We start from the raw sequence: 23,452 nt of genomic DNA, 5'->3' as shown, positions 1-23,452 counted from the left end.
AAAGATACAAGAATTAGTTGTTCTTGGTTGTAAACAATCTAAATGAACACTAGACTTGAGTTCCCCTTGGCTTATAACTCCATAGAATTATCGTACACTGTAAAAATATTCCAATACCTTACATACAGAATCTGATAAGTTATGTAGCATCAACTGTCTTATGGACTCATTGACGGATTTCACCTTTTATATTTTGAGACTCAGGATGTCGCCTTACTAACCCTTATCCTGGATCCCAATTAGATATTACCTTTTGAGTCATAAGTTATTATATGATAGTTAACCATCTTACATAGATACTACTGATTATATTGGATCTATAGTTAATCTTCCAATTACTATTGTGATCCTTTTTTCCTAGTCACTACTCCTCTCGTGGAGTAAGTAGTGATATTATAGGTGGGATCTTAACGTTGGACACCGCTAAGAAATCAATAAGAATGAATAAAACCCAATACATGCAAGAATCTTTATCTAGAACGACTTCACACTTCCTCTACTTTGTTAATCCGTTAGGGTTTTCACAACTATAGCTAAGGGAATTAGTTTCTCATAGTTATGAGATAAATCATGGAATCCACAAATAAAATTTCAGAATCAATATCACAATAATGAAAGAAGAAATATCAAAGTCTTAAATTGAATAACAAACCAAGAACAATAAGGTATTTATGAACCTGGTCCCAAAGGGCCTCTCTATGAATATGTGAATGAATCAACTAAACAAAACCTAAATGGTATTTATAAATTACATGAAACCCTATAATTCAAATCCTAAATAAAATAGAAAAACTTAACTAAACGTACATAATAAGGACTAAAAACATCATTGGAGTAGGTTAAGGTTATATGGAAACCCCAGGAAACAGTCAAAATAATTTGGAAATTTTTGCATTGATGGACATTTACTTAGGACACATACGGATTGTATGTATCACATAAAGACCGTATGTAGCAGTATGTGCCAGTCTTCAGGAACTGAACCTGCAACTCTCTAGACATTTCTTCTCTGGACATATGTTGACCATAAATGAAATGTATGTGGCATAGATGTACTCTGTGTGGTCTTTGTAAGTGGAAAGGTCCAAACCATCAGATATATAATTGAATTAGCTTTCCAATGATACCAATTTCACTTTAATATGATATCAGGGTGAAAAGTCATGGCCAAATTACTAAAGCACTGTCAGAGTTACCGGTGACCATGACCCTTTCTTTTGTCCCTGCTTTTGAGCCTCTAGACTTTGAGTTCTGATTTATATTTTGGCCACATACGCCTGGTAAGTGCCACATACGCCCAAAATAGCCTCGGTAAGTAGCTAAAAGCTTCAATTTTCATCTTTTTCTTCACTTTAGTATTCAAAACCTAGTTTCCTACAAAACACTCCAAAAACACATCAGATCTAACAAAATAGCCTTAAGTACATGCAAATTTTCCAAGTTTAAGCATTGTAAGTGCTATAAATTCATAGCACATCAACTCCCCCTACTGAAAGGGCCCTAGTGCATGTTAACCATTCTAACCGAGGAAATCCAAAGGAAAGGCAAAAGATACCAAGGTAATAACCATTCCAAAATATATGTATAGTGTATACCATGTACACGATCATATAGACCCCCACGCTGGCACGCATGGTTTCCAGTATTGGTCCCCCCTGGAATTCTACCTCCATGGTGAGCTACACAATTTTTATTAAGCCCAAATTAAAACAGCTTATACATAAACCCAACCATTAACCCAGGAGTTATTTATTAAGGCATTTACTAACATGGTATCTTCATACAAATTATGCTTGCAAGCTTATATAATTATGGCAACTAATCCAATTAACCATTAGACTCCCAAGTTCCATTTAGGTTCCAAAACCATAGCCACTAAGGTAATCTAAGACAATTCTGATTATCCATTCCCCTTTAATGCAATGCCATGTTCCAAAAGTAAGTTCAACTTTGTAATTACCATATTCAAAACCAATGCTATAAAGGTGGGTTGAGGTTATCACCATTAACAAGACAAACTCCATCAATTTGGGGACACTCATGTCCCCCATTCCATTCATTATAACCATGCATCCATTCAGCTCCAAAAACATCAATTAAAGTGTAAACAACACATTTAAACCATGGAAAAAATAGTTCAAGAAATAACCATTAAAAACCCTCAACCCAATTTCAAACCCAATAATTAAAATCACATAAACAATAATTAAATATATTCCATAATATAAAATTTTTGTTAGGAGTGAGCGACATGCCTGAAACACCAAAGAATTTTGAGAGAACTCAAAGATTGGATCCTAGGTGTTGAATCCCTTGTAAAACTGCAGTGTTCTTTCTTTAGGAGTTAAAGACGAGAAGAGTAAGGTTTTGATTTGATTATTGAAGATAATGAGGGACCTTCTATTTTTTTAAATCGTGGGTAAAGTGTAAAAGGAGAAAAATACAAAAGAGCCCCAATTAAAACGTACAGGAAAAACTTATTTCAATTGTCATGGGTTAGGAAATAACTGACCACGAGTCGGCGCCTAGACACATCGGATGAGGATAAAAATCACGTCCCTCCACTGTTATGACAATGAATCGCTCACCGTGACTCATTATTTGACATCATGACTTGTGGCATCGACTCGTGACCAGGGAACCACACTATTGAGACAATGAGTCTCACCTCATGACTCATTATGTGAGGTAGCGACTTGTCACCTGAGTCATGGTCATGGAAGTTTTGACTCTATTATAGAAATTGGCCAATTTAAGAGTTTATCACCTGGAGGGCCTAGAAGAGTTCAAGTACCTTGGGTGTCGCATTACCCCCTCCTCCCTAGGATTATTCGTTCCCTAATGAAAAGTTAGGGCCCCCTTAGCATGAAAAGAAAAAATACACACAAAATTCAAGGACACATATAAAATTCCATAAGATGGAAACAAAACTCATACCTTATACACTTCCACTCATCCCTGATAACAAAAATGGGTACTTGTGTCTCATATCTTCCTTAGCTTCCTATGTAGTTCTTCCACTTTTTGGTTTCTCTAAAGCACCATTACCATAGCTACATTCTTAGTTCTCAATCTACGAACCTGCCTATCCAATAACTCAACTGGGACTTTCTCATAAGATAAGAAATGTGCCATACCAACATCCTCAATAGAAACTATAAAAGAAGGATCACCCATACATTTTTTAGTATATACACATGGAAAACAGGATGAATAGATGATGTTATGGCTTTTGACGGAACATTTTGCATCTTTTCTTGGGAAAATTGGATGTTTTCAAGCAACCAAGGTTGTATTTGATGCTGGTTTTTAGTGTTTTAGGTCAAGGAGTTAGCTGAAGGAAAAGACTCGGGAAAGTGGCAAAAAAGTACTTCTGATGGTTGAAATGGTTGACCGTCACACCTTCGACGGACCACCAACCTTACCGTCAGGTCTTAGGCCGAACCAAAGGTTTTAGAACTTTCAGCAATGGACCGAATGATGGACCGTCAGATCTGCGATGGACCACCATTTTGGCCATCAGCCTTATCCAGAACATTGCTTCCTGAAGGACTCAACGACGGACCAAATGGTGGATCACCAAATCTGTGAAGGACTACCAGTTTGGCCGTTAGCCTTATCCAAAACATTGCTTCCTGAAGGACACAGCGACGGACCAAATGGTGGACCGTCAGATCTGTGATGGACCACTATCTTGGCGGTTAGTCTTATCCAAAATGTGACTATCCAGGATCAGAAGGACGGGCCAAATGGTAGACCGTCAACCCCTCGATGGACCACCACTTTGGCCGTCAGTTTGGACGCGATTTTCTAAATTCAAATTTTAGATTCTTTTTACCTGGGAACGTATAAATACCACTTTTAGATTTTATTATAGGGTATCTTTTCATCTTTTTTGTCATAGTCTCCATATATAGAAAATCTTTGTAACCTAGTATTTTGGGGAGTTAAGAAAATCTTATGGATCTAATCATTTCATCTCTATTGAAGATTCAAGAATAAATTATTGTAACCTTTGTAAGTAACTCTTGAATTAATTCATGAATAACACAATGACTTCTTCTCTTTCTACTATAGAGATGTGTGGCTAAGCTTCCATAACTAAGGTTATGGGTGCCTTGATGTGAAAAGCTAAATTGGGTTGTGAATCTAGTAGATTCCCATAATTAATTGATATTGCATAAACCCTTCTTCACTTTAATGACTTTTCTTGGTTGCAAACTTTAAAAGTGAGCCCAAGAATATCACTTGTTCGAATGGAAAAGTGTTTTTTGGGAAAGAAAGGGTTTACACAAATCTAAAGGCTTTAACCTTTGGATAGAGGGTAGATGCCTTAACCGGATCAACCCATGTGAGAATATAATTGAACAAATAATATGTTCCTTATGTTTGAAAGAATTAAGGGATAAAATTACTCATTTATGTTGAGAAACTAATAGGTAAATCATAGAATTCACTTACTCTTGCAATTAGAATTGTTCATAGGGAATTCGAAACAGTTCACAACCCTAGTTGCTTGACTATCTTGGTAACCATAACTCTAGTTTGACTACTCTTACTGAATTACTATTTTTAATACAATCAACAAGTTGATTACTTTCTGTGAAAAGCATTTTTATACAATTGATAAATCAAAAACCCCCGTTTTGCTCAAGAATCTTCGATCAACAGTCTAATAACAACCACAAGACTTAGTGAACAAAGTATTCCCTGTGGGATTCGACACCCAACCCAGTTGGGTTCTATATTTGACAGTGACCATTTACACTTTCATAAGAAGGTTGTAATTTAGACGTATCAATAGAGCCCAAATTCACAGGAAAATCTAACTCATAAGCAACACTCATAATCCTCCTCACAACCTGGTAGAGACTAATATAATGGGGACTGAGCTTCCTCTTTTTCCCAAATATCATGACTCCTTTTATAGGAGAAACCTTCAAGAAAACCCAATCACTAGCCTTAAACTCCAACTCCCCCTGCTTCACATTTGCATACGACTTTTGGCCACTCTGAGCTGTCTTAAGTCTTTCTCTAATAACTTTCACCCTTTCCATGGCTTGGTGAACCAAGCCAAGGACAAAAAACCTAGTCTCACTAACCTCAAATCATCCTATAGAAGACCTACACTTCCTTTCATGAAGAGCCTCAAAAGAAGCCATCTGAATGTTGGAATGGTAACTATTGTTATATGCAAACTCAATAAGAGGTAAATGATCAACCCAACTACCCTTTAAAATCAATAACATAATACCTTAGCATATCCTCCAAATTTTGAATGGTATGCTCTGCTTGCCTATCCGTCTGAGGATGGAAAACAGTGCTAAGGTTCACTTGAGTACCCAAACCTTTCTAAAAGGAATATCAAAAGTGAGAAAAAACTATGTACCTCAGTCTAAAATGATGGATAGTGGTGCACCATGCAACTTCACTATCTCTTAAATGAATAGCTTAGCATAATCTGATCCTAATTAATTATTCCTCACAGGCAAAAAGTGAGCAGACTTAGTCATTCTATCCACAATGACCTAAATAAAGTCATACTTATTCTGAGACCGCGGAAGATCCATAATAAAGTCCATATTAATTATATCCCACTTTCATATAGGCAACTTTATTTCTTGAGACATGCCACCAGTCGTCAAATGTTCAACCTTGACCTACTGACAAATCAAACACTTATCCACAAAGTTCACCACATCTCTACATATTGTTCTACTAATAGATTTCCTTCAAGTTATGGTATATCTTAGTTAAACCTGGATTAACTGTATATCTAGACTCATGAGCCTCTGTCAAAATCCTTTTCCTTAGCTAATCAACATCAGGAGCACAAAAACTACCTTGATACATCAAGATGCCATCTCCCCCAATCTCGAATGCCATAACCTTTTGTTGACCCACATCATCCTTAATATACATAAGTATGAGATCCAAAGCCTGTTTCTCCTTTACCTCAACACTAAGAGATGATTTTAGCCCTTCCTGCACAATAACTTCTCCATACTTAAAGTCTAAGAGACAAACACCAAAGTTAGCATATTTGTGAATGTCCTTCACCAGTCCTCTTTTCTCCTCATAAATGTGGGATAAACTCCCTATAGACAACCTGCTAAGAGCATCAATAACAATATTAGCTTTACCTGGATGGTAGTGAAGGCTCATTTTATAATCCTTATGATACGACCCAAACTAAGGCCTAGTCGTGTCAGGTATCTCATTTCCAACCAAGATCGGAGACCCTCAATATCCAACCATAATCGCCCTACTTCCTCTGTCGGAAGAATTTTGAGCACATAATAAGATAAAACAATAACAATCTAAAAATAATAAAGTAAGCTTAAAGACAAAGTCGAAAACCACAACCAATCTACCATTTATTTCTAATCCCAATGCCAATACCAATACCAATACAAACGATAACACTAATATCGACACCGCCCATGCCTATAGTAGTCTGACAAAGCCTCTAACCAAAATCAAAGAACATCTGGCTGGGACATGCCCTCGACCATTCCCAAAACTATAACAAAAGAAATAACAATAATGAAAAGAAGTCCATAACATGAAATGGAGTCCTTCGGAGTATGGAAGCTTACCACTTCAATCTGACTCAAAGCTATCCCAGAATCTAAGTCATTGAGTAGGAGGAATGGTAGTATGGCCATTCCTACATTGCTTGGAGATACATTGCCTAAAGATAGTTAGTGAACTAAACGCTAGCATGTAACTCAAGGATAAATATAAAAAAGTCATCATTCAAAATCAAATCAAATAACCATATACAACCACATATATACATATATATGGTGCCGGGATAGGGAACAAGGTTTATCATGCATTTAAATCCTTAAATTGGGTTGTGAAGCTTAGCCATCATAAAACTACTCACAGGCTATATGGATTCAGCTCCCTCTACTGAAAGGGCCCGGTGCGTGTTAGCCACACGACCGGAGAAAAAAATCTGAGATGACTAGTACGTCTCCCAGAATATAGTGTAACATCATGCACATTGTTGCCAAGACCACCCTCACATCGACAAACATGAGTTTCCAGTGTCGGTCCCCCTACCTTCCATGACTTTGCTACTTGACCCTCTTTAAGCCCATATTAAAACCATTTACATATTCCCAATTATTTTCAAAGGAGTCTTTTTATTAGGCATTAACTATTGGTGTCACCTACCAAAATTAAGGATTACAAGTCTATTACCTTATGCCACATAAACTATTTAACCAAATTATACTCGATCATTTCCAATATTACAACTCAGTTATAATCAAATCATGTCTGCCAAAGCCTATCAAAAAACCATATGAAACCAACCAAAACCAATTCATGTTTGTTTAACCATTTATGTAATGCAAAGATTCCAAGGATAATCAAACTGTGTGACAAAATTCATTCTCATTGATAATTTCACAAATAGGTTGAGGGCATGCCATTACCAAAGCTAAAATTAACAAATTTGCAGCTCGACCATGCCCCATCAATTAAATCACCATTCCCATGCACCCACATATGGAAAACCATAATTAATATATGGAAAACCTTAATTAAGTTATGAGGAACATTAATCAACCATGAACATTTAAAACCCCAATCTTTATTTCAAAACCACCATTAATGAATCATGAACAATGCTTTAAACATGTGCTTTTAGTAAAATAACAATGAGAGAAGAGTCACATGCCTAAATTACAAAGATTGACAGAGAGAAATTGATCCTTAAGCCCTTAGATGACCACTTTGGAGAAACCCTAGCCAATTTTGCTTGAGAGGATTTTGAGAGAGTAAAGAGGATATTTAATCTAGTAAGTGTGGGATGAATGACCAAAAAGTGTTATAGGGATGTAGAGTCTTAAGGGTTTTGAGTGGGAAATGTCTAAAGTGCCCTCAGCTTAAAACTATAAAAAGACCTCAGGTGGTTACGAGTCGACCCCTTGACTCGTAACCACAACATATGACACATACCATTGAGTCGTCACCAAGATAGTGAGTTGGACATCCATACACTGTCTACCATACGACTCCATGACCCCACCCGTGACCTGACCATACGACTCAAATAGTTTAGTATATCCAAGGAAAAACCCATGGAATGGGACACAGGATAACATACGACTCAACCTTACCACTCGTAACCTATCCTCATGGCTCTTAGTAAGACACTCGTACTTAGAGCCAAGTCAAGTAACTAAGTTTTTGATTTGATAAATGATCAACCAAACGACCCATCACCACTCTTAGCGACCCATACCACCAAATCGTAACCATAACAGAACCCCAACCACCATTTACTATTCACCTACTATTCAACTAACATCTAGGGTTACCTAACCCCATACCCACACCATAAAACTCATATGGTGAGTCATTACTAGGATAGTGAGCTTAAAGCTTAGGAAGTTTCCAAGGGCCAAAACCCAGGGTGTTTCACCTTAAGTAGCTCAAGCCGCTGCCTCTGCCTAAGATTCAATTCCTTCTACGTAAACACATACTACAAGCTCTTATAATCTGAATAGATATCCGCTTGACCCCATATAAATAATGGCGCCAAATATTTAAAGCATAAACCATAGCCTCCAACTCTAGATTATAAGTTGGGTAATTTCTCTCATAAACCTTAAGCTGCCTGGAAGCATAGGCCATAACCTTACCATACTGTATTAAAACACAATCCAGTCCCACACGGGACGCATAACAATACACAATAAACCCATCAGTACCCTCGGGCAGGGTTAATACTGGCACAGGCGTCAACTTATTCTTCAACTTCTCAAAACTACACTTATAAGTATTAGGCCACATAAACTTAACCTTTTTCTGTGTTAACTTCATCAACGGAGAAGAAATAAAAGAGAAACTCTCCATAAACCTCCTATAATACCCACCCAAGCCCAAGAAGCTCCTAATATCGATTGTAGTCTTAGGTTTAGGCTATTTCTTAACTGTCTTAACTTTCTAGAAATCCATCTTGATCTCCTTACTAGAAATAATATGCCTAAGAAAGGTCACAACACTTAGCAAAAATTCACACTTAGAAAATTTAGCATACAACTTCTATTCCTTAAGAGTCTGTAATACAATTGGGAGGTAATTAGCATGATCCTCCTCACTCTTGGGGTACACCAAGATATCGTCAATGAAAACAATAACAAACAAATCCAAAAACTTCCTAAACACTCAATTGATAAGTTCCATGAATGCAACCGAAGCATTAGTCAACCCAAATGACATAACCAAAAAGTCACGGTGACTATACCGATTTCAGAAAATAGTCTTGGGAATATCAACCTCCCTAATTTTCAACTGATGATAGCCCGAACGAAGATCAATCTTAGAGAAACATTTAGCTCCATGTAGCTGATCGAAAAGATCATCAATCCTAGAATAAGGATACTTATTCTTTATTGTAAACCTTATTCAACTACTGATATCTATACATATCTGAAGAGATGCATCTTTCTTTTGCACAAAAAGCACCGGAGCACCTCTTAGAGAAACACTAGAACGAATGATACTCTTATCAAGAAGATTCTTTAACTACTTTTTTTATCTCTTTTAGTTCAGCTGGAGCCATCCTATAAGAAGGAATGAAAATGGGATGGGTATCCGATAGAAGATTAATCCCAAAGTCTTTTTCCATTCCAGTAGGAATTCCAAAAGATCATTAGGAAACACTTAAGGAAATTCATTAACTACAGGGATAGAATACAAGGAGGCACCCTCAGAGTTAGAATCCTTAACCTAAAATAGATGATATAGACACCATTTGGAAATCAACTTCTGTGCTCTAAGATAGGAAATAAACTTCACTGTGGGTGCTAAAGGACCCCTTTCCTATTCAACCATCGGTTCACTAGGAAAATGAAAATTGACCTTTTGAGTCCTAGAATCTAGAGAAGCATTGCAAAAATAAAGCTAATCCATCCCCAAAGATTATATCAAAATCCACCATATCAAGCTCTACCAAATCGACCAATGTCTCCCTATGAAAGATGGACACCAAACAACCCCTATAGATTTTTCTAGCTGCAATAGAATCACCTACCGGAGTAGACATATAAAAGGGGTTAAAAATATTTTTAGGACCAAAACCAAAGTGTACAGCCACACAAGGAGTCACATAAAATAGGGTAGAACCTAGATCAAGAAAATAATAAACATCATGAGAGGAGTTGTAACATACCAGTAACAATATCTGGAGAGAGCTCAGACTCCTAATGAGTAGCAAGTTCATAAAGACTATTTCGGCTAGCACCGATACCTGAGGTAGTGCCTTTTTGTGTAGGAGCTAAAAAAGTAGCAATCAAACCTTATTAGCTCTAGTGGAAACCCTGGCAAAAGGACAATTTTGCTATATATGACCAAGCTGACCATAATTATAACACTGATTTCTCCCCTCTTCACAATAACTATGGTAAAGCTACCACAAAAATAGTAAGAAGGATAGGTGGGGCTGACTGAGTTGCACTGGCCTGAGACTAGGCACCTTGTGCCTTAGGACCACTTCTATTCTGAAAATGACGATCACCAAAAGGCTTAGGATAACGAGTATTAGCTGATGAATATAAATTAAAACCTCCCCAATTCTTCTTCTTGTCCACTGCCTACCATCTTTCCCACTATTTAACTGACCCTCACCCTACTATAGATATCTAAACTACTTATTCTGTCTCTCTCCCATATCTACTTGCTTTTTTTTTCATCCTTTACCAACCGAATATAAATTACTATCTTGGATATGTCCATATCATTGTTTAACATCACAATCTTACACTCCAATACCAAGTCACGGGACAAACCACAAGAAAACTTCTTTATCTTAGATCTCATGTTAGACACCAATTCTAGAGCACAATGATACAAATGCTGAAATTGCAGGGCATACACCTTCACACTCATCTTTCCTACTTCAAGATCACAAACTTTTCAGCCTTAGCTTCCCACAACTCCCGAGGAAAGAAGTGTTCAATAAAGGCACCTAAAAACTTATCCCATACCAATGGCTTAACATTATTACCTCTTGACTGTTCCTACTCCTCAAACTATTGATACACTACGTCTTTCAACTGATCAACAACAAACTCCACACCCTCTACATCAGTAACATGCATTACCTAGAAAATCTTCTCTATCTTATCAATAAACCCCTGAGGATCCTCCTAAACCTTGGAGCCTGTACAAGTTGGGGGATTTAACCTTATGAACTAGCCGACCCGAGTGACGTTAGATGAACTCACAAATGAACAAACATAATTAGACTGGCAAAACTATGATGCCACCAATTGAGCAAGCATATGAATAGATTGACAGAACTTTGCATTAGAGATGTCTCCCTGAGGCGGATGATCATAACTATCACCAGGAAAGCTTGAGAAGGACTAGTAGAGATCAATGGGACCCCACGAGGAGAAGTACAATTAGGATCAGGGACCCTAGACCTATTCTGCACTTCATAAATAAGGCGAGTCCCCTCCATATTTTTCTCAGGTAGGATAGGGGATCAAGTAAAGTTTCTACAAATGTCAGATATTTGGGGAGGCATGACTTGAAATATGAGTAAGCCAGGAGTTGGAGAAGTTTCATGACAACTAGACTCTATAGCCAGAAATAAAACATAAGAAACGGAAACACTAAATGTCTTATAGCCTTTCTCTTAAAAGTATGGTACGATACACATTCATATAAGGGACTCTACTTGACACGGCTTTGTGGACACCCAACAACCCTGAATCGTGCTATGATACCAAGCTTCTCACGGCCCAAATAAGGTCCTAGTCATGATGGGTATATCTCAAGACCACCATGAGCCGAAACCGCCTCCTTAGCCTAATATCCGAAACACAATAAAAGAATATTGTAGAAGCTAACCAAATAGTAATAGAAGGTGGATAATCAAATGTTAATCTATGAATCAAACAAACATCCGGCCCATACTTGTCCACAAAAGTCTCTAATTAGAATACCAAACTAGATCGGGACATGCACCCGACCATGACAAAGAAAAGTCATAATTTCCAAAATATTAAAAGAAACCTAATGAGATGGCAAGGCTTTTCAAAAAATGGAGGGCCACCATTTCATAGCAACTTAACCAACAAACCACACCGCCTAACGATGCACAAGTGTAACAGAAAAACCCTAGGACCCTACATCATGAAATAATACAGCATCCAGGGACGGTCAGTGGGATAAACACTGACATGTAACTCAGGGAAAGTGATAAAATAAATCCATATCCATAATCAGTCAAAACCACACCCTATAAGAAAATTTCTTATTATATGGAGATTTTCATAGGGATAATATGGTAAAATCCTCAAGTAATTTTATTACCTACGGATTTTCTTACCAATTAGAATCCAAAGGAAATACCTTTGTAGGTAATAATTACCTGTGGATTTATAAAATCCCTAGTTAATTTAGTTGTAGAAATAGATCCATAGATACATTATTTACGGATTTATTTGCGATTAACTATCAAAATTTTGCATGAATAATTTGATAAAATTTCATTAAAAAAAGGATTTTACATGCAGATTTCCACAAAAAGATTCACAGATTATTCCCCACTAAGATTCCCACATAAATTCGAAGGAATTTTAGAGGTGAAAATTCCTAATAAACAAAAAAAAATTCTTGCAGATATTTATGAAACTATTTCGCAAGAAAATTCGTATCAAATGCCTCAAGTAAATCAGTAAGAACAAATTTTCTCTAGAAAATTTTCATGAATATTTAGCATGTACATCCACATGAAAATTTTCAAGTAATAATTCACACGTAAATTACTAGAAACATTTCACAGTTAGTCAAAAATCTATTCAAAACCTCCAATAATTCTCAAAAACATCATTCAATAAAAGTCTAATGTAAACCATTAGAGCTAACAAAAAACATAATTCATAACATCCACATCAATAATGTATGATTCTTAAATGGTCTAAAATAAAATATTTCAAACTTGAATCCTCAATAAAACTACCAACCATCAGGGTCCGAATCACTTTCATCCACGTTATTAGGATTAGAATCACTTTCATTCACATCGTCAAAGTCATCATCACTTTCATCCTCATAAGATTGGTTGTCTTCTTGAGATAGGCATTCATTATTTGAAGATGATTTCTTGTATACATGTTTCATCAACAAGTCTGATTTCTTTCTCATCCTTCTTCCATAATTGATGCACTTTGAGCAACTAATATTTCTTGTTTATTTCTTTCAAACTTATTCTGCATAAGAATATGTTAATTCAAACCATAAAAAGTGCTAAAAATACATTATTCACATAAATTATATGACAGTATAATATCAAATAAAATCAAAACAATCAACAAATAAAACATGTATATAGCATATAAAGCATCATAAACTCAAAGTTGATTTTCCAGATTATTGTGACTATTGTTATGACTTGTTCTATTAAGATAACAGAGGATGAAATTAGAAGAATAAGAGAACAAGAGGATGGATTCAAGTGGTGCCATGTATTTAACACTTAATGTGAAAAAAACTCTTTTCTTATTTGTCAAAACTCTGTACCTGGTCAAATGGATTATACAAGGTATACTGCAATGGATTATACATTGTCAGGTACACTACAATGGATTATACAAGAAGATTTACTCAATGGGAAATTATCAAAGTAGAGATCTTTTCATATAACCAAACATATTTAGTTTGTAACTATACTTTATTATTTTCAAGTTACTAGTACACATTTCAAGTGACTATACTTAATCATTTTCAGTCACAAGTTCACAATTTCAAGTAACTACATTTAACCATTTTTAAGTAACAAGTTTGCAATTTCAAGTAACTACACTTAACTATTTTCAAGTTACTACACTTAATAATTTTTAAATAACTTATTCACATTTCAAGTCACTAGTACACATTCAAGTCACTACACTCAAACCATTTTCAAATATCTAATTGGCATTTCAAGTCACTACACTTAACCATTTTCAAGTAACTACACTTAACCATTTTCAAGTCACTAGTACACTTTTTAAGTCACTACACTTGACCATTTTCAAGTAACTAATGCACATTTCAAGTCACTACACTTAACCATTTTCAAGTCACTAGTATATATTTCAAATCACTACAACAACAACAACAACAAAAAACCCAGTGTATTCCCACAAAGTGGGGTTTGGGAAGGGTAAAGTTTATGCGGTCCATACCTATACCTCCAAAGAAATAGAGAGGATATTTCCGGTAGACACCCCGGCTCAAGATAAAGACTAGTAAACAACATCATAATGAAACATGAAACCGGATGGATGGAACAATAGAAATAAGAAATAAAAAATAATAAAAATAGAAATAAGAGAAATAAGACACCCAAACAATAGTACCATACACTCACAGACCAAAAACACCCACCATACCCAAACTATCCTAACTAGATGCACCTACCTATGGACACAATCCTAGGATTACTAATCCGCCTACACAAAAGCTCTCCTAACTACTTGCTAAGACTCACCCACACACACTAGCCTTCTACCCTTATTCGTGACCTCCACACATAATTAATTCACATTTCAAGTCACTATACTTAGCCATTTTCAAGTAACTACTTTACATTTCAAATAATTATACTTAACCATTTTCAAGTAACTACTTCACATTTCAAATAACTATACCTAATCATTTTTAAGTCACTACACTTAATCATTCATTTCAAGTAACTATACTTAACCACTTTCAAGTAACTAATTCACATTTTAAGTAACTACACTTAACCATTTTCAAGTCACGAGTACACATTTCAAGTAACTATACTTAACCATTTTCAAGTAACTACGCTTAACTATTTTCAAGTCACTATACTTAATCATTTTAAAGTCACTACTATACATTTCAAGACACTACATTTAATTATTTTCAAGTCACAAGTTCATAATTTCAAGTAACTTAGTTCACATTTTAAGTGATTACACTTAACCATTTTTTAGTCACAAGTACACATTTCAAGTCACTATACTTAACCATTTTAAAGCCACAAGTATACATTTCAAATAACTACACTTAATCATTTTCAAGTCACAAGTTCACAATTTCAAATGACTACACTTAACCATTTTAAAGTCACTAGTATACTTTTCAAGTCACTAAACCATTTTAAATTCACAAGTATACATCTCAAGTAACTACACTTAATCATTTTCAAGTCACAAGTTCATAATTTCAAATGAGTACACTTAACCATTTTCAAGTAACTAATTCACATTTAAAGTAACTACACTTAACCATTTTCAAGTCACTATTACACACTTCAAGTCACTACACTTAACCATTTTCAAATAAATAATTCACATTCCAAGTCACTACACTTATAATATTTTCAAGTCACTAGTACACATTTCAAATCACTACAATTAACTATTTTCAATTAACTAGTTTACACTTCAAGTCACTATACTTACTCATTTTCAAGTAACTATACTTTATTATTTTCAAGTTATTAGTACACATTTCAAGTGACTACACTTAACCATTTTCAAGTCACAAGTTCACAATTTCAAGTAACTACACTTAACTGTTTTCAAGTCACAAGTTTGCAATTTCAAGTAACTACACTTAATCATTTTCAAGTCACATCACTTAATAATTTTCAAATAACTTATTCACATTTCAAGTCACTACACTCAAACCATTTTTAAATAGCTAATTGACATTTCAAGTCACTATACTTAACCATTTTCAAAACACTATACTTAACCATTTTCAACTCTCTAATTCACATTTCAAGTGACTAAACCTAACCATTTTTAAGTTATAGATTCACATTTCAGGTGCCAATACTAAACCAATGTCAAGTCACGAATTCACAGTTTTAAGTGATTACACTTTACTAATTTCAAAACACAAGTTTACCTTTCAAGTAACTACACTAAACCATTTTCAAGTCGCTAATCCACTTCTCAAGTGTCTATACTTGATCATTTTGAAGACACTAGTACACATTTCAAAACACTACACTTGATCATTTTCAACTCTCTAATTCACATTTCAAATGACTAAATTATTTTCAAGTCATGAATTCACATTTCAAGTGTCAACACTAAACTAATTTCAAGTCATGAATTCACAATTTCAAGTGCTTACACTTTACTAATTCCAAAATACAAGTTCACCTTTCAAGTAACTACACTAAACCATTTTCAAGTCGCTAATCCACTTCTCAAGTGACTACACTTAATCATTTTGAAGTCCCTAGTACACATTTCAAAACAAAATAATGTGATAACTAATAACTAAAGCAAATAAACAATAAGCAATAACAGAAATCAAGGCTACCAATGCTACTGGTATAATAAAAGGAGAAACATGTACAGAGCACCAAGCCTAATTATCAAACAGTAGATCCAGACCGCAAACAAATACCTACTAAGCCTCTCTATAGGTTGTACATAGTATTTAATTATATTTTGACAACTAATGAAATTAGAAGTACCCTTTATCTTTAATAGAGAGATTGAGCAATGCAAGGAAAACAACTTTAATGTATTCAAATGACTCTGAATTAGTTAGCACTAACAACTTTGTTAAAATAACGCCGGTAACGCAATGAACTCTTAGTCAGCCAGCGAATATCCTTAGCTCTTTGCTATTTCAAAATTGGGTCAAGTGATTGAATTAGATAAAATGTTTTATCTTTTTTGTACTAATCATTCTTAAACAATAATTGGTGTGTCTTCCAAACACAATTGAAACATCTAATTATTAATGTCGTTATTCAAACTCATAAAAGACAAAAACCACTTAGTATAACAAACTAGGAGCATTAAAAAAAAATTAAACTCAATATTTAATTATTAAATTCATCACCTAACAGGATGTTTGTTCTTTACCAGTTAAATTTTGTTATAAGGAATAGATTATATTGCTTATACTAGTGAATTAATTATTTTAATTTATCCTTCTAAATTTTAAAATACATAAGTAGTACTAAACATAGCTTGGTTCAAGAGAATGGAGTAGCGACGATGGTGGTTTTTGTTGGGTTTGCCGACAGAACTCTGTTATTGTCTTGGCGGCGGTGCAATTGGCTTGGATTCACCGGCGGTGGAAGCAGTGGCTGTTGTGGGGTTTTGTTGGTTGAGCGGCGACCCTTTGGTGAAGTCACCAGAGAAAGAAAAAAGAGAAAAGGGAGGAGGGGTTCCATCAACTGGTGAGAAGCGGCTGCTGCTTGATGCGGTTGTTGTTTTCCAGTGAGAGAGAAGGAAGGGCTATGGAGGTGGCTATTTTTTTAGGGTGAAAAATATGATATTAGGGCTTGGTTGTTTTGTTTAAGAAGGAAAGAAAAAAGTGACGTGATCTCAGCTGTTGGATGAATTTTAATCAACAACTAAGATAAAAAAATAATGTAATAATAATTTAAAAATAGGTTAATAATTGAACTTTAATTTAGGGTTAAAATTAATATCAATTTTGACTAAAATTGATAATAATTGAATAAGAATTAGGCTAGAAATTATATAAGCTGGGCAAATTGAATTGTCTTAGGCCATTATTTAATAAATGTAGGAAAGACGTATTAATAATAATAATAATAGGCAATGTTTGCAAATTATGGGCATGTATAATTGCGGAAATGATTTAATAAATATTAGCAAAATTATGTAAAATATTATATAATGTAAAAAATAATATAAAAATAAATTATATATTTTCAAATCATGAATACGACACGTTAATTTTTATTTGATATCAAAATAATGCATAGAAAATACCAACATTTAAAATTAATAATTTTGCTAAAATAGTAGCCTAAGAGAGGTATCGTGAGGTCAAAATTAAGTGTCAACACAACTAACCTGATTTAGTCCCACAAATTGGGGTTTGTGGAGGGCATAATATATGCAGACCTTACCGCTAAGGTAGATAGGTTGTTTTCAATAGACCCTCGGTTCAAGAAAAATAATCTAAAGTAGTCCAATTTCAAGAAAAAAAATAGTGAAAGTTGATTTAATATTGCCCGTTGATCAAATATGATGAACGACTGAGATTAAAATTGAGGAGATAAGTCAAATTGGAGGTAGTGGTATGGACTGCATACATTTTATCCTCCCCAGACCCCACTTTGTGGGAATACACTGGGTCTGTTGTTGTTTTTGTTGTTGAGTCAAACTAGGATTAGAAATTAGGTTAAAAAAGATTAAATTTGGGAATTTGATTGGGTTAATACAACGTATTAATCTGATGAATATCAGTTAATTAGCTTCATTATTATAACTTCAATAGTATTATTACCTTGATATATGATGTTAACGTATTATTCAAAATATTTGGATATATAGATTCAGTTAGCTAGCTTTTAACTATTATGTACATTACTATACGAGAGATACATATTTACACACACACACACACACACACACACACATATATATATAACTAAAAGATAAATGAGAATAAGAGAGAAAGAAATTTGGGGCATTGCCCTAATAAGTGTTTGACTGAAAAAGCGACATACAAAATCGACGTAATTTGTCGCTCTTTAAAAATTTATATATTCAACTTAATTTTTTAAAATACAAAATTATTTATTTATTAGTAAATTAAAAATATCAAATATCGACGGACAATGTCATTTTCATAAAGTTAATTTTTATTTATTTTTAACAAAAGTGACACTGTCCATCACTTTTTGTAAAAAAAAATACAAATAAATTAAAAATAATTAAAAATTACAATGGATAGTGTCGGTTTTCTAGAATTAATATTTTAAAAATAAAAAATTATAGTGACACTGTCCGTCGCTTTTTGTAAAAAATAAAAAAAATTAAAAAGAATTAAAAATTATGAAGGATAGCGTCATTTTTTTAGAATTAGTATTTTATAAATAAAAAATTATTGAGACATTGTCCTTCGATTTTATTAAAAATAAAAAAAAATAAAAATTAAATAGTACAGCTGTTTTGGTGTTAAAAAAATTAGGGTTTTTGGTGGTGGTGTTATTAAAAGGGCAAGAATTTGATATAATCCCGACCATTGATCATATATGATCAATGGTTGGGATTTAATTACAGAGATAGTCAAATTCAGGTAGTTTGAATTGGAGATTTTCAATTTGATCAAACTGAAACTAATTTAGACTAGAATTAACATAAATTAAATATCAAAATGACCAGAAGTTAAATAAAATTGGAACAATAGAATTGAGTTTGGGCTGCTATAAATGTAATAATAATGAGGAAAATAATAAGACTAGATATAGAAGTAAATTACGCATGTAAAATTAATGTTATGTATTATAAAATAAATTATTACTAATTAATAGTTTAATAATAATAATAATAATTTATTTTTTTTAAAAAAGACAACAGGTGGTTGCTTACCACCATCTGCGATTGCTTTTTGGTGGACACTTTTTCTGTTTTTTAAGTAATGCGAGAAAGAGAAATCACAATCATAGCGGCGGCGGAAGAAGAGCAGCGATGACCTTTTTTTAGTAGTTATTGAATTCAAAAATCGATTAAAATTGACATCAATTAGATATAAGGTCGACTAGAATTTAAATGAAATAGAGAAGATAATTGAATCAACTTAGGCTACTATTTAAATATAATAATAATAAATAAATAAATATTATGAAAATTGTTATTCTTACAAATAAATTACGTATGTCACATAAAAAATATTATACAAAAGTTATCAATAAAAAAATACGGTTGTAGGTTGTGGCAGCGACAACGACAAAATGAGTGGGGTTCACTAGCATATTTTGCCGGTAGAGAAGCGGGTGAGGATTGTGGGTATCGGAGATCACTCCGTTTTGCTCGCCAATGGGGAAGGAGAGGACGGTGATGTTGATGAGCAGGGGAAAAGGGATAGTCTACCGGCCGTCGATCTACCGATGGTCGCAGGTGGCGGCAAGAAGAGAGAGGAACGAGAAAGCAAGGGTAGGTGTATGCGGCAATTTTGTTAGAATGAATTAGGGTTTTGGTTTTTAGTGTTTTAAAAGGAAAGAAGGCAAGAGTTTTAACCTAACCGTTAGATCAATGTTGATCAAAGGCTGAGATCTAAAGATGAAGAATTTGGTTAAAAAAAATGAATGAATTTTGAAATTGAGTTCAATTGGACACAATTCGGGGTAGGATTGCAATAAATTGGATAAAATTAGGCTAAAATAATTATAAATTGGGAAAATAGGCTAGAAAATAAATAAATTAGAAAAAAATTAAATTAACTAAGGTTGCAATTAATGCAATAATAATAACAGAAAAATAGACAATATAATTATTCTCAAATTAGTTATGAATACATTGTGTAAACAAAATACGACACATAATATATTATTTTAAAATCAACGATAACAATAATTTGAAACACACCTATAAATTAGGAATACAAAATTTAAAATTGTCGATAATAATAATGATGATGATGATGATGGTAATGATAATAATAATAATAATAATAATAATAATAATAATAATAGTAATAGACAATGTATTAGTAATTTACGAGTGTGAATACTAAATAAAATATTAACAAATTACGTAAAAATAAATTGATAAATTGCAAAATATGATAATGAAAGTAATAAAATACTTTGTATATTTTTTTAAATCATGAATGTGACATGTCAATATTTGTTTGATACATGAATAATGTGTAAAAAAATATTAATATTTGAAATTAATAATTTTGATGAAACAACGACCTAAAAGGAGTATCGAGCGATTGAAATTGGGTGTTAATACACACAAAACCAGAACCTTTGACTTTGAAATGATCGAGTCGGGATCTTTCCAAATGAAAAAGGTATCGAGTTTACAATAGAAGCTAAAGAATCTAACCTCTGATTTCGAATATCTCTCAAACAATTGAAACTTTGATTCCGAGTCTTCTTAGAGAAAATTTATTTTTGGTTTTGATTTTTCAAATTTTTAGATCAGTTTTGGTTTTAAATTTTAGAAATTCGATTAAAACGGTTTGGTTTTTGATTTTTCAAAAAAATTGATTAAACCGAAAAACTAAAATAATATAAATAATATATATATATATATATATTATATTCACTATAAATAATATTTTTCTGTTATTTCATTTTATTTCATCCATGTTGAGTTATTTATATTTGGGAATGAAAAATAGGTTTGAAAAAAATTAATTTTTTCTAAAAAAATTCCCAATTTTAAATGTTCGGTCATGACAAAGAAAGACTCACTACTTTAATCTTGAAAACCAAAATAAAATTCGAAATAACTAAACCGAATTTATAGAAATTGAACCAAATCGAATTTACTTTGGTTTGATTACGGTTGTCATTTTCGTCATTTTAAAAATTAAAAAACCGAACCGATATTAAACAAGAAAATCGAACAAACAAAATTCCTACCCCTAATCTCATCATATATATAATTCTGAAACTACCTAATACTTTCAACTCAATGTAAAATAAAATAATTTTTTATTTTATTTCATGATTATTATACCTTATATCTCACACCAAATGACTCCTAAATGTACATTATATTGATATATTATATTATCATGCGTAGTATGATGCCAATTATATTTAAATTAACTCATTGAAACCAATAGAAAAACACACTTTATTTGAGCCCTGAGTCGTTCTTCGCCCTATCTTAGGCCAACAAAATTTCACCTCTTTAATTTTTTGGTGATAACATAATGAGTCAAACTAAGGTTTATTCAGCTCGATACATCTGTGATACCATCTATGTCAAAAAACTAATTTTAATTTTTTGAGCATCTTTTGCTTGATTATACGTGTCCATCGATTTAATGTCTAATTTCTTTTTATTTTATATTTTTTATTTTTCAAATTTATACTTTTCCTATTTAAAATTTTCAAGTCACAAAAATCCGACGTAAATCCCCAAGAAATAATTTCAGCTAAATTTCTAGCAACACAATCCCCAATAATTTTTCAAGTAATAATTTAGTAGGTAAATCCCCAAAAAATAATTTTAGCTAATTTGTAGCAACATAATCTCCCAATAATTTCTAAAGTAATAATTTCTTAGGTAAATTCTCAAGAATAAATTTCCAACAAAATTTGCAGCAAATAATCCCCAAATAATTTTTCATGTAGTAAAATCTGCCACGTGAATTTCCACCAAATATCTCCACGTAAATCCGTAGGATAAATTACCTGGAGATTCTTTGATGGATTTAAAAAATATATATATTTGTCCATGTACCTGTGGATTTACCTAGAGATAAAATATCCGTCGATACATTTCCCCAGGTAATGTCGCAAGTATGAAATTTGTGCAATATGACGCCAAATTTACTTGCAGAATTTAATGGGAATATATACTTCGTAGGTAACATATTCTAATGTTGAGGCGTTTAAAATTTTGCAAAAATAAATCCGCATATATTTCTTGCGATATTTTTCCCTAAGTAAGATCCCCAAGTAATTGACATTTTTCTAGTAGTGACATGCACACATTCATATATGAGTGTCTAAAACCATTAACCTAAACTGTGTAACTCGCTCTGTACTAAGGGCACCCACAAGCTATATGGGTTTAGCTCTCCCTTCCAAAAGGGTCCCAATGCATGTTTGCCGCATGAACTGAAGAATTTCGAAGAAACGACTAAAGACACCAAGGCGATAGCCATTTCAAAATATATGTATAGTGTGTACCATGCACAAAGTTATATAGACCCCTATGCCGGCCAACATGATTTCCAATGTTCGTCCCCCCGGGACCTCCATCACCACAATGAGCTACAGAATTCCCATTAAGCCCAAATTAAACTAGTTTACACATAAACCCAACCATAAACACAGGAGTTATTCATTAAGGCATTTAGCGATATGGTATCGTTATACTAATTACGTTTACAAGCTTATATAATTATTCCAACCAATCCAATTAACCATTAGACTCCCATGTACATTTAGGTTCCAAAACTATGGTCATCAAGGCAATACAAGACAATTTTGATTATCCATTATGCATTAATGCAATGCAATATTCCAAAAGTAAGTTCAAATATGTAATTTCCATATTCAAACAAATGCTATAAAGGTGGGTTGAGGTTATCACCATTATCAAGCCAAAATCTATCAATTTGAGAAAAACCATGTCCGCCATTCCTTTCATTATAACCATGCACCCGTTCAACCCCCAAACCCACGAATTGAAGTGTAATCAATACATTTAAACCATAGGAAATACAATTCAAGTAATAGCAAATAAAAACCCTCAACCCAATTTTAAACCCAATAATTAAAATCACATGAACAATAATGAAATATATTCCATGATATAAAACTCATGTTAGAGGTGAGAGATATGCCTTAAAAACCAAAGGATTTGGAGAGAAATCAAGGATTTGAGCCTAGGTATTGAATCCCTTATAAAACCCTAGTGTTTTTGCTTTAGTAGTTAATGAGGAGATGAGTAAGGTTGATTTGATTACTAAAGATAATAAGGTCCCT

The sequence above is a fragment of the Capsicum annuum genome, chromosome 11 (genome assembly GCF_002878395.1).
Source record: "Capsicum annuum cultivar UCD-10X-F1 chromosome 11, UCD10Xv1.1, whole genome shotgun sequence".
Classification (NCBI taxonomy): Eukaryota; Viridiplantae; Streptophyta; class Magnoliopsida; order Solanales; family Solanaceae; genus Capsicum; species Capsicum annuum.
This window is presented reverse-complemented; position numbering follows the sequence as displayed.